General features: G+C 41.7%; 1 protein-coding gene across 12 annotated transcripts in view; it reads right to left on the bottom strand.

The window, feature by feature from the left end:
- The window catches only part of foxp1b (forkhead box P1b), a 263,881-nt gene that overhangs the window by 147,663 nt on the left and 90,042 nt on the right, over positions 1–26,176 (bottom strand). The window lies entirely within an intron of this gene.

The raw sequence follows: 26,176 nt of genomic DNA, 5'->3' as shown, positions 1-26,176 counted from the left end.
TGGGACGACTCTGAACATGACTTCCTGTAAAGATGATTAGAAATATGACACAGTTTAAGTAATGTTAAAACAATAAGTAGCTTTGCAGATCTCATGGGATGGTGATAGACTGAAGGCATGCACCCCCACCTTTTACTAAGGGTGTTTTTCAGGTCTAATTATTTCAATGAGATTGGGGGGGATCTATATTTGCCTGTTTCTTGGTCTTTTGGTCAGAAAGCAGTTCCCTCCATCTTATGATATATGTCCCGATGTTGTAGTGTTAATGGGCATGAGCCAAATATCAGCAAGATTAGCAAAGTCAAATGAAGGACAGTTGCTGAGAAAATGTGTGGGGAACAACTCCTAAAAGAGGCTTTAAATCCCTGAATTACAATTCCATTCATGTACGACCAGATATAAACTCATTAGACTTTTCTATTTACTTATTCTCTATCCGCCCTAGTTGTACTAAAAATACCATGGCCTGCCTTACTTTGCTAGATTCTGTCATCGTCTGGGCACAGTGGGCCTATATGCTGAGTTGTTGTCAGAGCAGAGACAAAGTGGTTTATCTATTTCTACTGAGCTGCTTATCTAGACTCTGCTTTATGAAACCATTCATGTTAAAGGAGCTACAGGTTCTTCATGGTTCATATTTCAGTGTTTTTTGTTGTTAATTTTTTTTTATTTTTTAATTTCCATTAATATCAAATGATTTTTGGAGTAATCATTAAATAACAAATTCCATTTTGAATGTGCAATTTTTATCTCCAAAAGAAGTTGACAAACATCAGCTTTGTTCAAGTAGGAATCATTTCTATGTCTGACATATATCATTGCAGAATCTTATGAACAACTATGAACAAAACCTCGCACCCCCAAATTATGTTCAATCAACAATCGCTTATTTATTATGCTGAATCATAGCACATTTTTTCGGGTGTCATTGCTAACATTATCATGATGGGTTCTTTTGTAACATCCATGATGAGAGACTGTTGGGCTCTTGGAGTAATTTTGACTGGCAAGCCTCTTTTGGACAGGTGCAGTTCTGCCCCAAGTTTTCTAAATTTGGGGATAATGGCTTTGGTTTACCAGTGACAAAGGAATTGGACTTGGATTTGTAACATTCTTCAGACTGATTGATTTTTCAATAATACAAAATAATTGAATTCAGGAACAGGAAATAAACTACCTTTTCGTAGCAGTGTTAAGTGATTTTTTTTTTTTATTGGGTTACATTAGTTACGGTTAGGATGGGGTATCAAACGGTACGAGTTGCACAAGGAAAATAAGGTTAGGTTAGTGAGTGTAATCTCTTTTATAGTTATGCATCAATTTTTTTGATCTACAGTAATATGAGACAATTAACCATTTAGAGTGCTACCTCGGTTTTCGAACATCTTGGTTTTCGTACAAATTGGTTTTCAAACAAAAATCGGTATTCGAACACCCCAGCTGACCCACGAGGACTTGTTATTGTGCTTTCAAACGCTCCCCCGAAAAACCGGAAAAGACGTAACACGTGCAAACGGCACCACCAGTTGACTCACACGCTCCTCTGTTTGCGGGCGTTTCCCAGTACTGTTTTGACTTTTTTTCTTCAAATTGAGCAACATTAAAGAAGAAAGAAGGCAAATGGAACTGCTGGTGCTGAAAAAAGGAAAGTGTTGCGTAAAACTGTCGACTTCAAGAAGGATTTTATAGCCGAGCAAAAATCTGGTCTGTGTGTTTCTGAGCTATCGAAGAAGTATGGCATGGCGAAAACAATGATCAGCACCATTCTGAAACAAAAAGATGCCCTCAAAGCAAGTGATGTTGCTAAAGGAGCAACCGTGTTGACCAAGCAGAGGCCACAGATCTTGGAGGAAGTCGAAAAGTTGCTTCTTATTTTCGTGAACGAGCAGCAGTTAGCTGGGGATAGTGTTGGCGAGGAAGAGAAATGTCGTCTGATGAGGCTGAAGGCAGGAAGGATGTCTCAAGTGCAGATATTAAAGCTATTTGCGCTGAATGGAACGACATCCATAATTTTGCAGAACTTCATCACCTGAATAAAGCTGAATGTTGCGGAGCACTGCAAAATTTTAATGACGTTATGAGGCACTTCAGAAAAGTGCTTAAAAGACGGCAGAAACAAACATTAGATTTGTTCTTTGTGAAAAAGGGGCGAGTCACCCTCACTGAAGACATCTGAAACTGTTGTTTTGCATTGCTTTTTACTTTTGTTCCGTTAACCCTACCTCTAGTTGCAAGTTTGGTTTTTTTTACATTACGTACTTTCTGTGCAAATAAAAAACTACTTGTTCCCCCCATTATTGCTTGTTTAAAGTTATTCTGCACTTTTGTTAATAAAAAAAAAAAAGGTTTACAAGGCTGGGGGCCGAGTTGCTACAGATACAGCAATGCACTCCCAGGCTAGCATACTCTACTAGGCTAAAGCATACATCTTGAGCAAAAAATAAATGTTTCTTAAATGATTATATAAAGTATTTAAACTATACATGTATTTCTACTATGCAGTTTATTATCAGGAAATACTAAAAAAAATTTGCTTAAAAAAACAATTTCTTAGGCTTGGAACGCATTATTTCATTTTCCATTCATTGTAATGGGAAAACGTGCTTCGGTTTTTGAACGTTTTGGTTATCAGCCGGCCTTCTGGAATGGATTGTGTTTGAGAACCAAGACACCACTCTATATGGTTTCACAGTCATAATGGACCTCCTAGGGAAGGTAACTACAGTGTGGCCCAAAACAAAAATGAGTTGGACACCTCTGGTCTAGAAGGAAACCACATCACAGCAGAGAGTATCCAGCTACAAACCACATATTAGCAAGAACATGACTGAATATAAGAACCAGGTACACATGCACCTATTGCAAACATCCATCTCCCAGAAAGTAATTGATGTTACTAAAGTACATTACCAGAGTGTTTAATGAATTAGTAAATATTTATTATAATTGTAGTGTACATTATTTAGTCAATGATGGTGTTGTGGTACACTCGCCTGACTTTCAAGCGGGTAGCTCAGGTTGAGTTCCCACTCAGTGATGGTGTGAATGTGAATGTGAATGATCTGTGTCTATTTGTGCCCTGCGACTTCAAGAGCAACGCTAACCAGGATAAGCAGTATTGAAAATAGATGGATGGATATCCATTATTTTGATTACTGTTGTGGATAATTTTATCACAAAGGTTCAAAGTTTTTTTCAGGTTTATACTTCAATCTGATCTATTTTCACAAAGACAACCCATTTTACATTTTGCTTTTTGTTCTACTTGTGTACCAAATGTGAACTAAGCACAATATTAAAATCAGGTTGGTGCCAACCTTGCTTTTTAGCGTACCTTCACATCCGAAATATCCAACCATTTATTTTCTAAGACGCTTAGCCTCACATGAGTCACGGGAGTGCGAGAGCCAATCTGAGCTGTCATCGGGCAGGAGGCAGGGTACACCGTGAACTCGTTGCCAGCCAATCGCAGGGCACACAGAGACAAACAACAGTCGCACTCACAATCACACCTAGGGGCAATCTAGAGTCTCCACTTAATGCAAGTTTTTTTGGATGTGGGAAGAAACCAGTGCCTGGAGTTAAAATCCACACAGGCATGGGGAGAACATGCAAATTCTGTATAGTTGGGACCAGGATTTGGGATCCAAACCCTGGTCCTTGGAACTGTGAGGCCAACGCTCTAACCATTTGCTTCACTATGCCGCTACATCTGAATAACACATATGAATATTACAAAAAATGTACTAGCTTCCTTCCTATGCACAAGTGCTACATAACACAGACTACAACAATTTAATCAATCGATTTCCTGGACATGATAGCATCCAATGTGGATAAAATATGGTGATGACAAAACATACTTTTCTGTCAGTACAAAGTATGAAGAGTTCCTAGCTTATTAAAATGAACTTCTTAAAAGAGCACTTAGCTGGCTTTATGGACTACATATTGTGACTACATTTAGTACAGGAAGCAGCTGTCGACATCAAACAAGCTGGCCTGCTATTAGGCACGAGGGCTGAGGGATGCTGTGTGAAAAGGAGTGGAAAATTAAAGCTGAAGCAACACAGGAAAGGGCTTAATTTACTGGCATGTACAGTATGCAAATGAGATTACTCTCAACTTAACTGCATCATTTATGTCCATAATAACTCCATCATCATTACAGAGCTCAAATTAAATTACATTGTAATTAGCATATCAAAGTGATTGGATGAAGTTGAAAACAAATACCTAGTTTGTTAATGAACATCCGTAATCACCATGTACAATCAGAACAAGTACATCCAAAACATACTGTATATGTGTACCAAAAAAAATAAAAAATAAAAAGGAGGGAGAGGATTCCTCCAATATGACAGGTCTATCTTAGTGTACGGTAGGTGCTTGCAAGAGAGTACAGCTGGATGTGGGTATTTTACCTGGAGAGTTCCACACACTCAGAATATATTTCCCAAACTCCAGGAGATCAAAGATCCAATTTCCCACACTTGCCACTTCAAAAGCTCATCAATAAAATACAAATCACTTCATGCATGATTTAAAGAATACAGTCACCGTCGAAGGCTTAGAGTGACGCTCACTGTCATGACTGCTGGAAATCCACACGGACTTCAGTGTAGACATTTTTGCCGTCAGAATTATCCTGAGTGTTCTTTGATAAACGTGGAGTGTTTCAATTCAAGCACTACAGTTGAGATATGACTGCTTTCCTTGCAAATCACAGAAACTGCACCAAAATAAAAAGCACTTTTTTTTGTTATCTCCAATGTTGTCAACTGAGTTAAATTTCCAGTGTCCCATATTTTTCTTGACACCAACAGCCACACACATGAATAGCTTGATTTTCCCAACGTTTCTCCATCTTGGAAAAAACAAACAAACACAAAAAACAAAACAAACATGATACACATCAGAAATGCTCTCAAATTTTCAAGATGTAGCATCCTTTTCTATTCATTAAGAAATCCATTAAAATGCCTTATTCCTTCCAAGTATGTAAAAGATGTGCCCTTTCAAGATAAAGCTAGAGCAAAGCCCCTTCATCAGCTAATGACGGCACTCGTTACATAGAGAAGCTGGCTAATGAAGGCACAGTTGCTGCCTGATCCCCTCACCCCACATAAAGCCCAATGAAATGCTAATATCTCACCTCTAATTAAAGCATTTGAAGTCCAAATGCACCTCCACAACTAATAGTGGACACTTTTTTTTATACATGTATATTAAAAAAGCACCACCTAGAGATGTGCTGGAGCAGCATTTCATTAATTCAAATTTAACAATCCGACTAGTGCTGCATTTACTTTCATCCTTCATTCACTCCTTGATTTATGAGTAGGTGTGCCACTAAGGTTTCTTTAACTAATTTAAGGTGCACAACAGTGTGATTTGACAAATTAAAACACAGCACAATATTTCACAGATGAAGGAAAAGGAATTGCTAGAATTGGTTGGACTTCATATGCATAACTTTATAGTGTTTACACACTGTTTGGCTGTAAATATGTTTACAGGCGTTCACTGCCTTTCAAAAAAGTGACCTTGAGGCCTTCCACAAAGTTCATCAACATCAAATAAAGGTAATTGCCTTCTGCCAATCACATTTTGCATGTGTAACAACAACAGAGTGAACTTTACTTAGTGTATTTTTAGTATTTCATTTTAAAACAAACAAGTGGACACATACGCATATTGTACTGTATTGGACCTACCAGTTTCCTTGAGGACTGAAAACAACTAATACCCTTAAAGGAACACTTTGTCCAAAGTAATAGGAATGGGAGCACACATTAAAAGTTAGTAGATGAGGGTTGAGTGTTTCTTTAATACCAGAGGTATCCACAGATTTCACCAAGAAAGATCTCTAAATTGGAAAAATGATATCAAAATTCCCCTCTCACGCAGACATTCAAATGAGCCCAGCTGGAAAACTGACAGCCAATCAGCGCTTGCCACAGCTGCAGTGCTTCCTGTTCTGACCCCCCATTGCTCATGGATACGTTTCAAGGAACAGAGAATCTCCATCTAGCACTTTGTGGATGATTTTTGTGAAAAATAATTACAACCAAACAAAACAAAAACACCATAACATACAATGTTCAAGCCTGTGCGTTTCAGCCAGAATACACACATATGGAACTCGGTGTGTTGGAGAGGGGGAGTAGCACTGATGACGAATCCCATTATATGGACCTGCGAAATGCTTTTCTGAGGAGTTGGTTTAAATGTAGAGAATATACAGCACAGTTGGCCAGACATTTTTACCCCAAGATCCACTTTTCAACCAGCCAGGCTCTCGCGATCAACCGGGGGCGGGGGTGCACGGGCACATCGCCGTAAATAGGAGCCAAGAGTGTGATGTGCTAAGAGCCAATAAAGCCAGTATAACAGCAAGTCCATGCTCCTTGTTAGTACTACTCCTGCCATTGAGCATGCAGAACAAATATAACAATGTACAATGTTCAAGTGTTTGAGCCAGAATACACATGGGCGTGTTGGAGAGGGGGCGTGACGCTGATGGAGGGGCATAACATGGACCTCGGAGATGTTCCAGACAGGCTTGTTTCGAAAGACTGGTGTTCGTGTTCTCTTTGTGACCTAATGCCAACTGTGGTAGAGGATAAACTGGCTGCATAATGTAGATAGGACAAAAACGTGTTACATATCAATTTACTTATGATCCATGACAGTTTGATGAAAGGACCACTTGTACATCCTGTGGAAAATCAGTGAGTACACATTTTTAACAGTCTTGGAATCCTTTGTGAATGCTAGGTGAATTATATGTGAGCTATATCAACGCTTTGGGCTGTGTCCAAAGTTGATTAAAAATGCTTGTCCTGTTAAGGGTCGCCACAGCATAACATCTCAGATCATATATGTCATATATGTTTGGCACAATTTTTATGCCGGATGCCCTTCCTGATGCAACCCCTCTTGGGGAGTAGAGGCCCCAGTGACATACGAACTCACGTCCCCTGGTTTATTTACATCTGGAATATAAAATGCAAAAAAAAAAAAAAAAATTGGGACTTCCCTAAAGTGATTACACGTATATATCCATCCATCCATTTTCTTAGACACTTAGCCGCACGAGGGTTGCGGGAGTGCTGGAGCCTATCCCAGCTGTCAACAGGCAGGAGGCAGGTTACACACATGCACACACGGGGAGAACATGCAAACTCCACACACGGAGCTACGGGATTGAACCCGGGTCCTCATAACTGTGAGGCCAACGCTTTCAATATTTTTTTTCAATTAATGTCCAAAATATATGTAATAATAATATTACTTCACATTGGAAGGTTTATTGTACATATGAATTTTGGGGAGAGTCTTCCTTTAATTACCTGTAAACACAAATTATATTAATTCATATATAAAATTACTACAATAATGTACTGTTTTTGTTTACAAGCTGATTTGGACAGACAACGAAGTGACATTTGGCAGTGGCTACAATCTTATTTTATAGCCGTCTAGGTAACAAACTGAAATAATAGCCGGACACAGCTACAAGGACCTAGAGATCACCTGAGATTTACTTCACAATTACTTTATGTGAGATGGAAGGACATAGATGAACAAACTGGAAAACAAATGTAAGGTTACGTTATTACCATAAAAAGATCACACAAACAAACTTTGCTGTAATACCAACAAAGATAACCAGCAATATTGAGATTCCAATTCCCTGCGTGATATTTGTTGCTACCCAAGCCCATCCGGTCAACATATTGCACAACATCCAGACATGAGGTGTTCTGTCTTTTCAAAAAAAGTGGACAAACTGGTTACAGTGTCTGCTTCACAGTTCTGAGGAACGGGTTTCAAATCCCGGCCCCACCTGTGTGGAGTTTGCATGTTCGCACCATGCCTGCGTGGGTTTTCTTCTGGCTCTCCGATTTCCTCCCACATCCCCAAAATATCCATTAATTGGAGACTCTTAATTGCCCTTGGTGATTGTGAGTGTGAATGGTTGTTTGTTTCTATGTGCCCTGAGATTGGCTGGCAACCAGTTCAGGGTGTATTGTCGGTCAAACAGAGCTACTCGACATTGTGGGAGACATTGAACCAGAGGAGAATATTTACAATACCTGAGACCTGTTGTGATGTTGGTTGTCACAATAGACGAGTCAGTTCTTCAAAGAGATAATTCTATGGAATACCAACTGAAAAGACCAGAAAATAGAGGAATTTTGGCAACTGACCCCTCCGTACAGGGCACTTAACCACGCCTCCTGAAGTTACGTCACCCCACGTGTGCTAACCTCAGACAAACAATTAGCAAAAATGGCGGCGCAGGAAGAAAAAGACTGGAGCGAAATTGTCCGATTTACCTGCTGATTTCTCACTCGCATTCTTAGCGAATAGTGAAATATCGTTGAAAAGCAGACAGCAGGGCTTCAAGTATTTCAGCGACGGGTATTTCAATGGTATTTACATGCATATCGACGGAGAAACTATTGATATTAATGCGAGATTTTTCCGGAGTTAGAGGAAGACCGAGAAGCCACATAATATAATATTTAATAACCCAAAGACGAATTCGTCATTGACAGTTTCCTATTTTCGTGTTACCTATCACACTTGTGTGCAGAATCTGTATGTGTATCTGTATAGCTGTTTGTGAACCGCCGTATGAAGGAAAAGAAGGCGAGGTTTGATTTACGAGTTGTTTCTCTCATTTTAATTGTGTAACGTCACGCGCTCCCCTCAATAATTATTCTTGAATTAGTGCCGAACCTACGTAAGTCCCGACCGAGTACGACAATCACTACTTTATAGTGTCCTCAAACATCCTTCCTTCAGTCTTGGTGTCTCTGTGCACGTCGAAGGCTAGTCCGGTTTAGCTTAGCTTGGTAGCCGCCAACAGAGACACGTTTGTGCAGTCAGATCATCGCAAAATATCGCTCAACACAGATCAAGTGTGTCAATCATTCACACGTAGCTATGTTATGCAAGCAAAGAACTGCTAATTCATTTTTATGAGACATGTATTGAAAATCAAATATAGGGCTTACCTTCGTGCAAACATATCTGTTCCGTTTGATTTTAGATGGATTCAGTTGATCATACGATCTTCCACAAAGTTTGATCCATCGAAGACATTTTTCGTACTCGGTCTTCTGTTCCGGTTGATTTTAGATGGATTCAGTTGATCATGCCGTCTTCCACAAAGTTTGATCCATGGAAGACATTTTTCGTACTGGGTCTTCGGTTTTGGAAAGGGTACGAATTGAACTCCACCAACTAGCCTTTCAGGATACCTGTCGTCACTATTACAATGTCCGTGACTACAACTCTTAACCATATCTATTGTTAAAGAACCCAAATACGTGATAAAACGCTAACAAAAGCTGTACTGGACCATGCAACGTTGTCTGAGGTAATAGCGAACGCCAACAAGGGGGATGGTTTATGCAGATCTCTGGCCTCTGATTGGTCAGCGACGCGGATGACGCAATTTCTACGGAGAGGTCAATTAAGCGTGATGGATGGTGCCCAACCAAAATACACACACGCCTGTGTAGCAATCGCTTCATTTCAGGTAGGAATGATTCTTCTCAATCTCAAATTATCAAGAAGTATTTATAATGCCAAGTTGACTCATGTGAGAACAATGCGCGTTTAAAAAATAAAAAAAATGTCTGTCACCGAAAGTCAAGGCTTCAATATTGGTATCAGATCAGAAGTAAAACATAAACATTATAAAATATCGGAACAATGTTTTAACACAAAATACTAACAAAAATCCTGCATACTTACATACTGAAAATTGAAAACAACAGCAACCAAAATTACATTTCCTGCATCAAAAAAAAAAACCCACAAAAAGTGTCAAATTACTAAGACACAAACTGATACAGTTAACCAACAACAAACTTTCCTTGTTCTACAATCTTCAGTGAGACCAACTATTTTCCCAGGGATTCTCTGGCTCTACACTGTGTAAATCATGCCGTATGACCTTACACATTCCACATGGTCTGCGCTCCCATTCATCCACAGGCACAGATAATGCTGGCCAAATATCATAAACGTGAGGATTTTAGGATTTAAGTGAGGCTGCCATCTACCTCCACCAGCTGGGGAAAAGAAACCCTATGCATCTGATAAACCCCTATTTCATCTGACAGATAAAGCTTCTTTGTAAAAAATCCAGTAATAGAATTCTCAAGAGATTGCACTGCTAAAGCCAGACTGCAATGGGACCTGATTGGTCATATTTGACGAGAATTTACCATTAACACTGATCATGCAAAATAATGTCTGAGCATTTTAAACCAAAACACACCCAATTCAAACCAACAATGTTGTTTGAGTTTATCGGCAATAAGGAAGAGCAATTTTGGCTGACACATATAAATAAATAAAGTACAAACCCAATTCCAAAGAAGTTGGGATATTGTGTTAAACCAATGCAAACAGAATAGAATGATTTTCAAATCATGTTCATCCGATAGTCAAATGTTTACACTACAAGGACAAGCTATGTAAGGTTCAAACCGGTGAACTCTATTCTTTTTAGCAAATAACCATTAATTTAGAATTTTAAGGCTGTAACATATTCCAAAAAGCTGGGACAGATGGAAAAAGAGTTGAGGAGTAATTCATGGTTGCCTTTCATCCATTCAGCACAACCATTGCGCTGCAAGCCCGCTTGTGGGTGTCCTTCACCCGCATACCCTGCCTGGTTCATTTCCGTGCACCCTAAGTGTGGAAGTCATGGTTGCCTTTCATCCATCCAGCACAACCATTGCGCTGCAATCCCGCATGCGGGTGTCCTTCAGCCGCATACCGTGCTCATCCAAAACCTGTTTGGAACATCCCACAGGTGAACAGGGTAATTGGGAACAGGTGAGCTGCCATGATTCGTTTTAAAAGGACTTTCCCTGAATTCACAACCAAAGATTGGGCCAGGTTCACCTCATTATTAACAAGTGTGAAACATGGTCAAACAGCTTAAGAACAATGTGCCTCAAGGTACAATTGCAATGAATTTAGGGATTTCATCATCTACGGTCCTTAATATCATCAAAAGGTTCAATCTGGAGAAATCGCTGCATGTAAGCAGCAAAGCCGAAATCCAATACTGAATGCTCGTGACCTTTGATCCCCCATCAAAAACCAACATCAATGTGGAAAAGATAGCACCGCATGGGCTCAGGAAGAGTTCAGAAACCAATGTCAGTAACTACAGTTCGGCGCTACAGCCATAAGTGCAAGTTAAATCTCTATTATGTAAAGCAAAAGCCATTTGTTAATAACACTCAGAAACACCGCAGGCTTATTTAGGCCTAAGACCGACTACAATGGATTAATGCAAAGTCTAAGTGTTCTGTGGTCCGATGAGTCCACATTATAAATTGTTCTTGGAAATTAGGGATTTCATGTCAGGGCCAAAGAGGAAAAGAACTATCCGTACTGTTATGGACGCAAAGTGCAAAAGCCAGGATCATTGATGGTGTTAGTCCCAATGCCAAGGGTAACTTACACATTTGTGAGGGCACCATTAATGCTGAAAGGATACAGGTTTTTCAGAAGCATGCTGCCATCCAAGCAATGTCTTTTTCATGCACGCCCCTGCTTATTTCAGTAAGACCATGAGCTATTACATTCTGCAGGTGTTACAATAGTGTGGCTTGGTAGTAAAAAAGTGTGCCTGCCTAACTTGCCTCCCTGCAGTCCAGACCTGATAAAAAGAAAAGGTGATGAAGCAGTGCTAAATATGACCCTGTCCCAGCTTTTTGGGATATTGCAGCCATAACATTCTAAGTTAGATTATTTGAAAAATCCAAAGTTTAGTAGTTTGAACATTAAATGTCTTTTTAGTTTATTCAATTAAATATTGGTTGAACATGGTTTGCAAATCATCGTACAGCAATCCCTCATTTTTCACAGTGAATTGGTACCAGACCCACCCGTGAAAAGTGAAAAACCACAAAGTTGGGGTAAATGGTGTTTTTTTTTTTTTTTTTTTGCTCCATAGGTCCTTGTAGTCTTGTTGAATCCACGATAGGTGATCGCTAAATAAAGAGGGATTACTCTATTCTGTTTTTATTTGATTAGCACAATGTTCCGACTTCAATGGAATTGGTTATTTTAAATAAATAATTGAAGCCTCATTATGATACTGTATGCATCAATTAACGAACACTGAGGCATGCTGCACCTTCAGAGTGATGTTACTTTAACAGCACAGCACCTTTTACTAAATAACAGTAAACAGATAAAGTCTCAGTCAATCTACAACCCGAACATCAAACCATGGGCAGAGATCAGCAGAAAGAGAATAAGAGAAATATAGATATATAAGAATATATATAGAATATATAAGAAAAATATAGCCAGAGAAAAAGGTAAGAAAGACAAAAGGTAATGGCACCATCACACCATGACGTTCTGGCCAGCGTCCTATAGCGTTGGAGGAAACGTTGGTAGTCGCCGTGATAGCCCCAGAGTAGCGTTGTTTCCACGGCAGTGAATGTCAACGATTGCTGGGAATCGGCGGAGAACGCCGGTCCGGAAAAAAAGTTTTGAACATGCACAAAAGTTCTCACCGAGACAAGCATTCATCAACGTTTAATTTTAAACGCTGCAGAACGTTCAAGAACATCCGTGGAACGTTTTACTAAGGTTCGCCGAGCGTTGCACGCGTTTGCCTATCGTTAGTCAGTCGTAACTCTAGCTTTACTTGGTTTTTACTTAATCGTTTGCTTTGCAGTGAACGACTCACTGGCGCCCTGTCAAAGACCACTGAACGATCCCGTAGCGCACACAGCGTCTAACTAAAGTCAAACGAACGTTGTTTGGAGTACATTGAGCGTCATTCGTGCGTTTCCCGAACGTCCATGCATATTGGTATATAAACCGATGCTTTGTAAGCAAGGTCCATTTAATATTGGGCTACAGTAGAGAGCACCTACTATGGAAGATCCAGAAAAAAGCAGTTCGTTTTCGCGGAAAAACTCCACCAGACTATCCTCAACAGCCCGGTCCAGGATCCAGCAATCCTTTATCTGCTTCTTTTGTCTCTTCGTCAGACCGTCCTCACTGGGGTTTGCAAGGTGTTTACGGTCCCCAGGGGGTGTCACATGGTGCGTGACTTCGCAGACGTGCTCTTCCTCCTGCTGTTCTTTTTCCTCCAAACACATTGCTCATGATGAAAGAGGCTTACCTTTCTTACTAGCAGCGCAAGTTGCTGAAGTCCGCGCCCTAACATTTTTTCTTCTCGGCAGTATGATGATCACTGTTCTAACTCACAACAACAACTGAAGTGACTATGAACTTTCCAACGTTTTAGTGCCGATTCCACTGTAAAAATTCCACCCCAGGAAAACGCTTTTCTGTCGTTATTCACCCATTGGTCACACGCTCAACACGCTCGTCTTACGTTGACAAATCGCTCATCGTGCCCCAATGACGCGTTTGCACACGCTAATGGTTTTTAGGGGTATCTTATTTGGTTGCTGTTACACGCTTTTCGTGCGTTAGACACACTTTAAGTCATGCGTTAGAAACACCTTAATCACACGGCACATGTGTCATCCATGTTTGAGAACGCTGAAAAATATAACAATTGAAATGTTCAGAGGACGTTGACCAGAACGTCATGGTGTGACGGAGCCTTAACAGAGGAGTTAACGTCTCACAATAGAGAGTGGTTACACAGGGGAACCACAGCAAAACAAAAAGGAAGACCAAGTACTGTAAGACCATGAAAAACGGGCTATTTTGCCAAGCTGTGAGATTTGTTGCTTAGTCTCTAAGTGCTAGCTAAAATTGTCTCCTGTAAGAGCCTCTTGGTTTTGTTGTGGGCATCTTTGACAAGGGTTATAATGATATTAGGATATGTATGGTCAAGTAAACAATAACATTGTTGCATCAGGGTGGAAATGTTTCACTAAATGGTCATTCCAGTTTTCATTTTCATTTGATTTTCAAGTGTCCTTGTTTTTTCGTCTGTCAAGCAGACTTATTTTCAAATAACCTAAAAAAAAAAAATCATAGCAGTCTCCTTCTTTTATGAGAATAAATAAATTCATACTGTATTAACATTTCGCCATTAGTCACATGCAAACTACATTCTGCATTACACTATATTGGTTGATAGTAAAAAAAAAGTTCTCTAAAAAATATATTAGTACAGTCCTCCACCTTTACACAAAAGGAAGAGGACATTTGTCAAATGCAGGCAGTTTTTCCACTCAATTTCAATCTTATTCCAAACCTCACATCACAATATCTACCTGTATACAATTTATATATTTACTTTGGACTGAAATCACTTCATTTAGAACTCTCTACCAAGACGTTTACACGTAAAACAGTCAAAACCTAAAGAACAAAAGTGTACCTTTACCAGTGAGTGTTAGAGACGTTATTAATGCGACTTTAATTATAACAATAATTATATTATTATATATATATATAATAATTATTATTATTATTATTATTTAGCAGTGAAGACAAAACGTGCAGTGTGGCTACCTTCAACTGATTGAATCCATCTCACACAAATATGTTCAGCTGCAGGTAGCTGGTTGATATTATCCTTGTCCTTGTCAGTACAGGTGTGAGACCAAAAGTGTAAATGGCCTTTCTGATACTGATAGAAAAAATAAATTGATCTTCACCAAATACATTTTCCCTCCCAAAAAGAAATTCTCTTGAAGGTGATCAAATATATACAGCAAAAATGCAATTCATTCTACCTTTCAGTGCACACAAGAGAACCAAATCATACAGCAGGAAATGAGTAGGTGTTGACAAAACACCATGTGGAACTGAAAATGTGTGTGTGTGGGGGGGGGGGGGGTGTTTCGTTTGTCAGTTTACGTACCGGATTTATTTATTTATTTTTTTTGCCACAAAATGTGTTTAATGTATTTTATTTTTAAGGTCAAAACAGTAAAAGTTTTAGAACATTGCAGTGTCTAACATTTGTCTGGAAAAAAACATGCAATTGGATTTTAAGAGGTGCTCTGTGCAAGGCCAAAATGACAGTACAACCAAAACAACAATGGCAAACCACATTGGAGTTGTTGTTTTGTGCTGCTTTTGATTATGTATGTTGAGCAAACACTGCACTGCTACAGCAACTTGAGATGTTATGTTAGCCTGGATTTACTGTACACTCCAGGACTGAGTGCCCAATTCCAATACTGTGCCTCAATGCGAGTTAAATTTAAATTCAACTGGCATATATAATCTGTGTAAACTTGGTGAACATTTGAAACAGTAGTAGGAGTAAACGTATACACATAGCTGGCCTGGCCAAATTGGTGAAATTCTAACCATGGAAATTTTCTACTTGCCACCTTAGCCATAATAATATTTCTGAAATTTAGACTGTACAGAAAATACGGGTCCAGATCATCATGTATATAATGGATTGTAAGACAGTCACTAATTTAATGTTGGCAACATACTTAGTATGTTTATAATTCTTAGTAACTGACCTTCTGTTCCAGCCATTATTTCATGCTTCTCTGTGAAGTCCCAATTTAAATGCACTGCACAGCGTACAGTATATTGATCTTTGGGCCAAAAAAGTCACATCAATGATGATCCTTTCAGGTTGTTGAATTGTGGGGATTTTCAAAAATGGGTTTATTGGTTTATACATGTTATTTGAGGTTGTACACTTGTCTACTTGTCAACGTGTTTACTTTACTTCTCCACAACCATGCATATAGTGTGGACATGACTTAGTGCTGATCACAGGTGTTTGGCTTGAGGAGGCAAACCAGCTTGCAGCAACAGATGAGTGATCCGAAAACTCACTTTAATTGAGTTAAACTGTCCTCTCTTTCTTAATGTCTAGCTTTGGTAAGTGAGGAAGTGCAAGGGGAAAAAAGACAGACTTGAGAAGGATTTTGGATCATTTTTCCACCCACATAATCAAAATGGAAGGAGTGTATGGAACTATTCCAACATACACAAAGAGCTCCGTGATTATTTGCACGCAACGCAAATTCTCATCATGCAAAACCCACTGCTGTGGTAGGCTAAGAATGGTGGCAGGTTTCTCCATTTGTGTAAACATTACCTCGACGTTCCAGCAGAAACAACACCAAAGCAGATGAGTCTCAACACAGCCGACTGCCTCTGTCCCCTCTATGGGAAGTTTGCATATCCTTATTTTGCTTGCTTGATTCAACTGTAATTTGTTTCGGATCCACCTCTTGTCCTACAAATAATTAGGACTTTTTTTTTTGGGGTGGGACTCTTAAGAGAAAAAGACATTAGGAAAGAAAAAAAAAAGCCGGGTCCATCTGTGTACTCAGCTGCTGTTATGGGTATGTTAAGTATCTCGCGAGCAAAATGCAACAAGGGAGAAATCTATCAATATAAAACATTACTGGTTGGCTTGACTAAAAATGTTGAATAATTGCATTTCATACCAGTTTATTACCACATCAAGACATTTGTTAAGGTATTAATTGATCAATTTAATCCACATTGAGACATTTGTTGAGGCGTTAATTGATAATTGAATTCCCATTTCACAAATGAAATAAGGTGAGTATATATTTGTTTTATCAATTACTCCAATACCAACAACTTGGGTGCAGCATCACTGTTCTGACTTCTGATTCATTGGTACACAAGCCGCAAGTTTACATGCTCATGTACTGTTCTAGGGGGGTGCTAATGTATTATTACCGTAAAGCATCAGATAAGGAATGCAGCCAGCAGCTCGGTGAGGTTGTTTGTAACGCTGAATGACATTTTATAATCTCAGTCAGGCAGTGAAACAGGTTGTTGCTTTTTAATTTTTCTTTAGTCCTCACTACATACAATATTTGTAAGAAAATCTTGCCAGCTTCCAAAGTGCCATGCATTTGCTATGCCTGTCAGGGTTTTACACAATGGCAGAAATGCTGAGAGAATAGATTAAGGTACTTAAAGAGCAGCAACAACATTGCAAGTGACAAAAGCGTTTCACTTTCTTGCCAGAATCACCCCCACGAGGCACTTTTGCTACAGTTGTTTATTATGTTCCAACCTAGGCATAAACGATTAAAGAGCTCTGTCGAATCAAAGTGTTATAAATGCATTGAAAAACAGACGGCTGTAAATGCCACTGAATTAGAAGCTTACTAAGCCAAATACTAATACATGGCAATTTCAGTTTAATGCTGATATAAAGGAATTACATTTCAAAGCAAGCAGTAAATGCAGCAAAGTAAATTTAACTTAGGTTCTAAATGTGCCCACAATCTTTGAATGAAGACTTTACTTATTTAGTTTTAGACACGTGATATATTTATTTCCTTTTTTAAGGCATAACTCAAGAACTGTTATTCCATCATGCATTTTTTAAAGATATCCATAGTTTTAAATTTGACCTTATAATCAAATCAAAACCTTGGGTTGGCAATTCACTCAATTTTTATGGCATTCATATGTATCATTTTTTTAACTTGACAGCAAAAACACTAGTTATTGGGTCAAAATGAACAGCCATCCATCCATTTTCTGAACCGCTTATCCTCATGACGGTCACAGGAGTGCTGGAGACAATCCCAGCTGTGATCGGGCACGAGGCGGTGTACACCCTGAACTGGTTGCCAGCCAATTTCAGGGCCCACAGAGACAGACAACAGTCGCACTCACAATCCCACCTGAGAGCAATTTAGAGTGTCCAATTAATGTTGCATATTTTGAGGATGTGGGAGGAAACCAGAGTGCCCAGAAAAAACCCAACGCAGGCACGAGCAAAACACGCAAACTCCGCACGGAAGTGCCCCTAGAGGAAAAAAGAAGAGAAAAAATAAAGTAAAAATAATTGTCAAAGAGACCAACTGGTTGATCCTACTGTGAACTTCAATCCAACATTATACACATCCGTCCATTTCTATCAAACAATAATTGGATATATTGGTGAAAAAAAAATAAATATGAGTGAGTAATTTGACAAAGAAATCATCATAATGCTGACAGAAATACCCAATCACTAGTGGTTAATGCAATTTGCCAGTGTGTGATGCATTTGACAGTACCGTATTTTCACGACTATAAGGCGCACATAAATGTCTTGAATTTTCTCCAAAACGGACAGGGTGCCTTATACGTGATCCGTTGTCCAAAATTTGTAACCGACTGAAAGCATTTCCTGCTGACACGCTAGTTATATCAAGGAAAAGCGGACCTGTGAGAGGACAGCATGTGGAAGTTACAGGGGAAAGTGTGGGTGTAGGAGAGGATGCTAAAGGCGCGCCCCTCAGAAGATATATAATGCTGGTATCTCTTTTGTGCTAAACAACATAGCTTTGGCTAAGGTCCCCCCAAAATGACTCCAACAAAGAGATATGCTTATAAAGAACAAACAACCACCGAGAATAAACAAGCGCAGCTAATGAACCCAGAGCTTGCTGTTATACTGGGAGCCTACAAGGCAAGGTGGTCCAAGTTGGAAGAACAACACGAGCAATGGATTAATTAACAAAGAAGAAATGATGGCCATAAAAAAAAAAAAAACAACGAAGGAACTTCATTCGGTGGACAACGCCGTGAACAAAATAAAGTGAAGTTGCAAGCGATGTGGGAGCAATGGATGACAAATGGCGAACACAACATTATTAAGAGGCAACCCCGGGCGAGTTACGCCACAATTTCTGAAAGGATTGTCGATGCTTGGGCTAATATATCGGCTTCCACTTGATGCAGTAGGTAAACAAGCTTTGCCAAGTCGAGAAGACCAAACTGAGTTTCCGTGGAAATAAGGCGAGGTGGCCCAAGTTAGAAGAATAACACGAGCAATGGATTAATTAACAAAGAACAAACAATCCCTGTGAAAGAAAAACCATGAAGCAATTCCATTTGCTGGACATCGACATGAACAGAGTAAGCAAAGTGAGGTTGTGAACGGCGTGGACTATACCATCTACACAGTGAGTTCAGTTGTACTTTATTTCAGTATTTAACAATGTAGCGACACTTGCTCAAAGCATACGGTAGCATGCATGCACGGTATTTAAAAAGGCACCCGGAGAAAAACTTGAGGAAGTAGGAAAACTACCTTTGCCAAGTTGAGAAGACCAACCCGAGTTTCCGTAGAAACAAGGCGAGGTGGCCCAAGTGGGAAGAACAACATGAGCAATGGATTAATTAACAAAGAACAAACAATCGCCGTGAAAGAAAAACAACAACATTCACTGACGTGAACAGGGTAAGCAAAGTAAAGTTGTGAGCGGCATGCGATATACCATCTTCACAGTGAGTTCGGTTGTACTTTATTAACGTATTTAATAATGTACCTATACTATGTAGTGATAGTACCTTAAAGCATACGGTAGCATGCATACACGCTATTTTAAAAGGCACCCGGAGGAAAACTCGAGTTCGGTTGTACTTTAATGAAGTATTTAACATTGTAAACAGTGAACTTGGTTGTACTTTAAAAAGCGTGCATATCCGCTACCATATGGTTTAGGCTATTTTCTCTATACAGCTATATTGTATAGATACCTAGTTAAATACTTAAACTACAACTGAAGTCACGATTTACACTGTTAAATAGGCCAGTAAAGTACGTACCACTGAACTCGGTTTCCTATCCGGTAACTTTTTAAATAGCGTGCATGGATGCTACAGTATGCTTTAAGCTAATATTGCTTTATTTAGCTACATCCTACAGCTAAACGTATATGTAAATAAAGTTTGAAGTGCATGTTTGGTGCCAATTATTTCTTCGCTCATCGTTTTGTTGTCTGCTGGTTGTGCTGTTCAATTTGCTGTGGTGAAAAGATTTTGGTTTGGTGTGAAACCGTGGGTGAAGATGGTGTGTTGACTCATGACTAGCTTCCACTGCTTGTAGCGGGGGAATAAAAGTGCAAGGTTGTTCTTCTGCTTACAAAAATAAAGGTGTCATTGTACCTCACTGTCTCGCGAGCGCCACCCTGCCTGCACCCAATAATACAGTGCACCTTGTACGTGTGTTAAATACGGGAATTGCACCAGCTTCTGAGAGTGCGCCTTTTAATAAGGTGCGCCTTATAGACGTGAAAATATGGTATTAATGTGTGTAAAAGTGCTTTCACACGACTTTCCCAACCGAGCACTCAAGTCAAAAAAGGGGGAAAATGAAGGAAACAAAATTATATTTTGATGGAAAACTTAAAAGTCATTGTGGGATAAGATATCGGGTGCATTTGAATAAAAGCATTAAAGTGTATTCAAATATGGAGGGGGGATGACATTCCCCATTTTGCCATTAATTTGTCAATCAAATGTGTGACCATGAACGAGGTATTTATCTACATTAAACATTTGAGCAAAAATACACTAACAATCATCTATTACAGTATGTCCAAAACAAGCTAACAATAACAAAACCTGGACCATTCTAACTCATATAGCCTATTATTCTGATGAATGATACTTCAATTAACACATCATCAGTTGAATCGTAAATCAATGGCAAGTGGTGACAAATGAAATGAATTAATTTCCAGCTTCAAACAACTGAACACCATTAATTCCCATCACCTGAAAAAGCCCTGTGAGCCAAATGAGTACCTAATGCTTAGTATAAATTTAGAAAGATGTTCCATCATTTTAATGAAAGCAAATTGGTATTTGCTTCAAACAAACGAGCAACAACTGGATCCAGATAGTAATGGTATGCGTGTTCTCTGTGTACTCTAAATACAACAGCGTAAGACCTAATGAGACCAAGATAATTGCCTTGGATTCAAACCGTAAAAGGCTGTAATGTTCCCATTTAGATCAGTAGGGCAGCAGGTAACACAGGGTCAGGGTATACGAGTGGATGTTGCGTCAACCGGCTGACGGAGAACGTCGCACACTCTGACATGGAAATTTCACTTGAATGGGCCAGATTATTGTTGGGATAATTAACCCTCTGGGTGGGTTAGCTCAATGCTCTGTTAGACAAATAAATTACTAATATCAATCAAATTTCAAACAAAGAGCAAGGAGCACATAAGGATGTTGTTAATATAGTGCGTTAAAAAATGTAAACTAACAACACAGTGAGTGCAGATCATTTGGTTATTTGTTGATCCAAATACGTTGTATAAAGAATATTGAGATAAATCATTGTGATCCTATATAGTGTTTACGCAGTGTTTTGTCACGGGGGGGCGCAGACAGTGTGGTGGCCCCAGGCTACCACCTATACATTTTCCCTTGCAAGCATTGTTAAGGAGGGGGACAATAAAACTTTGATCCGATCTCTCACCTACACCGCCCCCCACCCACACAGCCCCGCCACAATCGCTTTTCAATGGCAATGGACAACTGTTTCAAAACTACAGCAGGTGCAAAACAACTCATTAAACCCATAAACCTGTGAAGGGGACTTCTCTCTTTAGGAATGGGCAACAGCTTCACAATATGTTCTTTTGCCCCAGACTTCTAATCAATGGGGGATTGCTTTGTTCTAACAATATATGCTTACATGTATTGATACCCCTCCAGAAATGAACCCAAGCTCAAGGTCCACTAATGGACAGGCTCTCATCACGTTTCACACTGTGCTGATAAAAAGATGAGAGCTCATGAATATTTACATTAAGTAAGATATTCCATTAATTTCTCTAAGCACTCTTGATACGGTCTGTTGTGGCTCATAAATGAACTTCACACATCACCACCATATAAATTCACACTAAAATCAATATCCCCTTTTACAGGAGTGGAGCACCCACTGTTACACCTCGTCATTCTGTATATTGGGTGAGAAGCGAACGGAAAATAAATAGGACAACTGCACCAGCAGAAAAGATGGCAACATGCATGATCACGGACAGCATCATATGAACATTGTCAAGTTCTGGAGTTTTATTGCACTAGAAAACCCACCATAGAATTTTCAGATGTCCAGCAATTTTGTAATATAATTAATTTAAGTTGTAAATCAGTGTTTATATAAGATCACTGTTAAAACTAAATTAACAATGATGTTTACAGACATGTCAACCAATAAAAATTCACTTCCACAAACATTTGCACAAATTTAACCTAATTTTCCCATTTTGCAAATCATGTTACTTTAACATTACATCTAGCTAATTTTTTATGTGTCTGATGAAAACACTTATAGTGTAGCGCCGGAGAAAAGGAGTCGGAGTGTCGGACACAGAAACAGAACTTGCTTTATTGTTCGACATCACCAAACTACTCGCATAACGGCGGGAACTCTGTTAACCTTTTGCTCCGGAAGCGCAACAACAAAAACAGTCCGTGTGGAACCCCGCACCCCAACTCGAGGTCCCGCGGGTGAATTATGTAAACACCACACAAGCTCCCCCAGAATTCACCCATAGTCAAAATCCTTGTGCCGTGGAGGGATGATGACCCGACCCCGGCGAGTGTGCACTGTAGGGGCCGATGGGGGCGGGGCCCCACTGTCCATTGAGTCACGGGACAAGGGCTCAGGCGGGGTCAAGGGTACCCCGGCGGGCACAGGGGCACAGGGCAAAGGGGGACGACCCCGGCGCGGGGGGAGGGCCAACCCCAAAGGCTGGGCAATGTCCAGGTGCGCGGGTTTGACCCTGTCCACGGAAACAGTCTCGGGTCTGCCGCCAATGTCCACGAGCAGGCTCTTATCCCCATGCTCCAGGACCCTGAACGGCCCGTCGTATGGGGGGCGGAGAGGTCCACGGTGGGCGTCATGACGAACAAACACAAAATCCGCAGAGCGCAGGTGACGGGGCAGCCGGGCAGCTGGGGTGCCATGTTGCGACGTGGGAACCGGCGCAAACCCTTTTGCGGCCTCCAGCAGGGAGGACCGTTGCCTGGCTGCGGACCAGGGCGCTGTGGCGTCCGGGATGAATTCGCCGGGGACCCGCAGTGGCTGGCCGTAGACGAGTTCGGCGGATGAGGACAACAGGTCCTCCTTGGGGGCGCACCTGAGGCCGAGCATGACCCACGGGAGCTTATCCAACCAGTTGCCGTCCGTCAAGCCGGCACGCAGGGCTGCTTTCATGGAGCGGTGGAACCGCTCGCAAAGACCGTTCGCCTGGGGGTGATAGGCGGTAGTGCGGTGCAGCTTGACCCCCAAACTCTCAGCGACTGCGTTCCAGAGTTCAGAGGTAAACTGAGGGCCACGATCTGAAGAAAGGTCGCACGGTGTCCCGAAGCGTGCAACCCACGTGCCGATGAACGCCGGGCCACGTCTGACGACGTTGTCGAGGAGAGGGGAACGGCTTCGGGCCAGCGGGTCGTCCTGTCCACCATGGTGAGCAAGTAGGTGAATCCGTGCGAGGGAGGAAGTGGACCTACCAAGTCAACGTTGACGTGGTCAAACCTCCTCTCGGGGACAGCAAAGGGCTCCAAGGGGGCTTTTGTGTGGCGATGCACCTTAGCCCGCTGACAGGCCACGCACGAGTCGACCCAGGCCTGCACATCTTTCTTGAGACCGCGCCACACGAACTTCTGGGCCACCAGCCTCACGGACGGTTTCCTTCCGGGGTGGGAGAGGTTGTGGACCGCCTCGAAAACAGCTCTTCGCCAGTTTGCAGGGACCAGCGGCCGAGGCTGGTCAGCCGAGAGGTCGCACAGCAACCTGACGCCCCGAGTCACCAACCGCGACTTCCTCCAGGCGCAAACCCGTGTCAGAAGTCTTGAGGGCCTGCACCCCGTGGTCCGAGGCCTGGTCTGCGCTCATGCGGGAGTAGTCGAGACCCAGATGCACAGTGCCAACGATCGCCCTGGAGAGGCAGTCCGCGACCACATTGGATTTGCCGGCGATGTGTTGGATGTCCGTCGTGTACTCAGAGATGAACGACAGTTGGCGTTGCTGGCGGGCGGACCACGGCTCGGCCACCTTGGACATGGCGAAAGTGAGGGGTTTATGGTCCACATATGCCGTGAACTCACGGCCTTCCAATAGGGAGCGGAAGTGGCGTTTCGCCAGCCAGAGGCCGAGGAGCTCTCTATCGAACGTGCTGTATTTGCGCTCCCTGGGGACCAGCTGACGGCTGAAAAAGGCAAGCGGTTGCCAGGCGCCGCCGACCCACTGTTCGAATACGGCTCCAACAGCGTAGTCCGATGCATCGGTAGTGAGAGCGACAGGGGCCCCGTGGGTCGGGTGAGCCAGCATAGCGGCACGACTCAGTGCGGCCTTCGTAGCCTCGAAGGCTTCCATCCTCCTCTCGGCCGTCCATTCAACGTCCCGGTTGGGGGCCTTGTCTTTAAGAGCCTCATAGAGCGGGCGCATGATGTGGGCCGCCCGGCGGATGAACCGGTGGTAGAAAGTCACCATCCCCAGGAACTCCCGGAGGCCCCGAGCCGAGCGAGGTCGGGGAAAAGCGGAGACGGCCTCCACCTTTGCCGGAAGGGGGGCGGCGCCGTTCTTGTCTATGAGGTGCCCGAGGAACTGGATAGAGGGCACCCCGAAAACACACACTTTGCCGGGTTGATGATCAGGCCATGCTGCTCAAGTCTTGCGAAGAGGTCGCGGAGGTGCATCAGATGTTCATCCTCCGAGGAGCTGGCGACGAGGATGTCATCCAAATAGACGAACACAAATGGCAAGTCCCTGAGCACAGAATCCATTAAACGCTGGAAAGATTGTGCCGCGTTTTTAAGACCAAACGGCATCCTCAGAAACTCGAACAGTCCAAACGGAGTGATTACAGCTGTCTTGGGAACGTCTGAGGGGTGCACGGGAACCTGGTGATACCCGCGCACCAGGTCGACCTTGGAGAACAAGATTTTGCCTGCCAGGTGGGCTGAGAAGTCCTGAATGTGTGGAACAGGGTAGCGGTCGGGCGTAGTGGCGTCGTTAAGGCGGCGGTAGTCACCACACGGTCGCCACCCACCACTCGGTTTAGGGACGATGTGTAGTGGCGAGGCCCACGGGCTATCCGAGCGGCGGACGATGCCCAGACGCTCCATGTTGGCAAACTCGGACTTAGCGACTGCTAGCTTCTCGGGATCAAGCCGTCGGGCCCTCCAGTGTAGCGCCGGAGAAAAGGAGTCGGAGGCGGAGTGTCGGACACAGAAACAGAACTTGCTTTATTGTTCGACATCACCAAACTACTCGCATAACGGCGGGAACTCTGTTAACCTTTTGCTCCGGAAGCGCAACAACAAAAACAGTCCGTGTGGAACCCCGCACCCCAACTCGAGGTCCCGCGGGTGAATTATGTAAACACCACAATAGTGTATGTCAGCACCTAATGCACCTTTTTGGTAATATTTTACAGTTTTTTATTCAGAATTTGAATCTGAAATTAGTTATGAAGGAAACTATTTTATTTTTCGATTATCGGCAACAAAATATTGCACATTGCTTGATCCACCGGAAAAACACGACAACACAGCGGAAATAGACGACTAGACCCGATTTGTCACTAAAGGTGACCACATGGCGACCACTGGAGTACATTGTGAGAACGACGACGAATTTTCCGATATTTCGACTGATGAACACTATTCTGAAGGGTCTCACGAAGACAGTGAAGAATTTGAGCTTCATAAAGGCGTTAAAGGTTACCAATTTGAGCCAGTTAGACAGCATACACGTTGGAATGGAGACGAAATGGCTGCCCATGAAGTTCAAGTAAGACGCAGGGACCACTATGGACTGGTAAGCATTTCTTGTTTGGTTTAATTAGTCATAAAATGATAAATAGTAAAGGCTACAATATCTTGAATGTATATACAAAGTTTTCGGTCTTGTTTTAAAAATATGCAAACGCCGTATAATTAGCAAATAGTGATGCGAGTTCCCAGCCATTCATTGTCCATCGCGATGGATCCGCCTGTGCTTGTTGTATGAGAAAGTATCAGCAGTACAACGTGCGTCACTATTTTGTGTGTACAAGGCGCGTTCATTATCGCACCATAACAAACAGAAGATGATCACGGAGACCACAGTCTAAAATGGTATATTTTCACAAAAAAAGATTTCAATGAACAAAATCCGTTTAAAATGGTGTCAAGTTAATTTGAGAGCAATAGTTGGCCTTAACTTGCTTCACCATCAATGTAATTTAACGTGCTAAACAGATGCCATAACTAGACATTACCCAGACCCGTCCAAACCCCATTTTAGTCAAAATTTTTCCAAGGTCTCACGAGCAAAACCACAAAACTTTTTAATGAAAATAGTAAACCGGTGTCTTGTGGTTTTGTTTGGGCACCAAATGCTTAAAATACAAGAGTAAAAGGGGTGGATGGTTCCGTT

The sequence above is a fragment of the Syngnathoides biaculeatus genome, chromosome 10 (genome assembly GCF_019802595.1).
Source record: "Syngnathoides biaculeatus isolate LvHL_M chromosome 10, ASM1980259v1, whole genome shotgun sequence".
In the NCBI taxonomy this organism is placed as follows: Eukaryota; Metazoa; Chordata; class Actinopteri; order Syngnathiformes; family Syngnathidae; genus Syngnathoides; species Syngnathoides biaculeatus.
The sequence above is the reverse complement of the archived record's forward strand: the minus strand, read 5'-3'. Positions and strand labels throughout refer to the sequence as shown.